Below are 1,567 nucleotides of genomic sequence, written 5' to 3'. Positions count from 1 at the left end.
CCGTCCGGCAGGGTCTACTGGAAGGAGGTAGTGGTACATGTCTAATGGGGGTTCCAGGAGGTTAATGTCCGCATTCATTTATTTTCACGACTTCTCTCTCACTCCCTCTCTCTCTCTCTCTCTCTCTCTCTCTCTCTCTCTCTCTCTCTCTCTCTTTGTTCCTCTCCTCTGCTCTCCCTCCGTCTCGCTCACTCACCCTCCCTTTCTTCTCGTCGTCAATGTGCACACATTTTCCAGACATCTCTTTGACAGATTATTCACAGATGCGTTTTCCATCAGGATGCAGCCCACCACACTACGAGACAAATGCAGCTAGTTCTCCACAGACCTGTTTTGGGGTCTGTGTTAGCCCTTCTCAAGGGTTGTTTGGATTACTACACAGACCTTATCCCCACGGATCATTGAACGATTTATATATTTAGATTTATAGGATCTATTTTAGCAAGCTTCAGTGCATTCTAATGGGGCATTGGAAATACATGATAAAGAGCCTTTCTGAAGATGTAGGCAGTGACGTTCAAACCTAATTTGTGTTTGATCAAAAAAAGAGCAGGCCAAATTTTTTATTTTATGAATATATCAATTATGGACAATGAGTGGCAGATAACATTTGGGGCTGTATGTATTCATCCATTTTAAATACATTTTCTATGTAATTATACAATACTGAATATTTGGGACGATGTAAATATGTCTGACTCCACCGAAAATGCAATTTAACTCAGTATGGCTACAATGAAGCTTATCAAACATAAAAAAATAAACATACACGTATCCTTCAGACTTGGCTTGGGCTACTTTACCTGCTCGTGTCATGAGGGGACCTCAACTCTGTATAGAACAGCAAGGCATCACAGATGTTGGTTGACTAATTTTGTGCTGTTAATGACCAGAATCTGGAGCGTGCTCAGCGCAGAAACCTGAGCCCTTCCTCTTCCATGAGCCCAGACAGGTGAGTGCCCCGCTGTTGCCCCAAAGAATGTTCCGGCCGGACCTGTGTCTGCACACACACACACACACACACACACACACACACACACACACACACACACACACACACGCGCAAACACAGGCACACATGCAAACACACACACACACACACACACACACACACACACACACACACACAGGCACGCATGCAAACACACACAAACACACAGAGACACACACACACACACACACATACACGCAAACACACGAAGACACGCGCATAACCACACACACACAAACACAAGCACGCACGCTAACACATGCACACACGCACACACACACACACACATACTCACACATTCCATTTTTGTCTTTACTTTCCTTAATATATTTTCTTACATGGTTTAATATTTGTATGAGCGCAAATTAACTTATCTGATCATTATATTAATTATTTCAATAAACTTTCCAGATGTAGGTATATGTATTTTTAGCTTTGTAACACAGGAAGGGTACCTTGTTTGTGTGGGAGGTGGTGGATAAGGTTTGCCTTTGAGTTTGTATCAAAACATTTGGAGCATTTTATACCATGCCTGTGATGAAGCCTTGGTACAGATAGATAGACCTGCAATGTGTG

Source organism: Micromesistius poutassou (genome assembly GCF_964030765.1).
Source record: "Micromesistius poutassou genome assembly, chromosome: 8".
NCBI classification, from domain to species: Eukaryota; Metazoa; Chordata; class Actinopteri; order Gadiformes; family Gadidae; genus Micromesistius; species Micromesistius poutassou.
The sequence above is the reverse complement of the archived record's forward strand: the minus strand, read 5'-3'. Positions refer to the sequence as shown.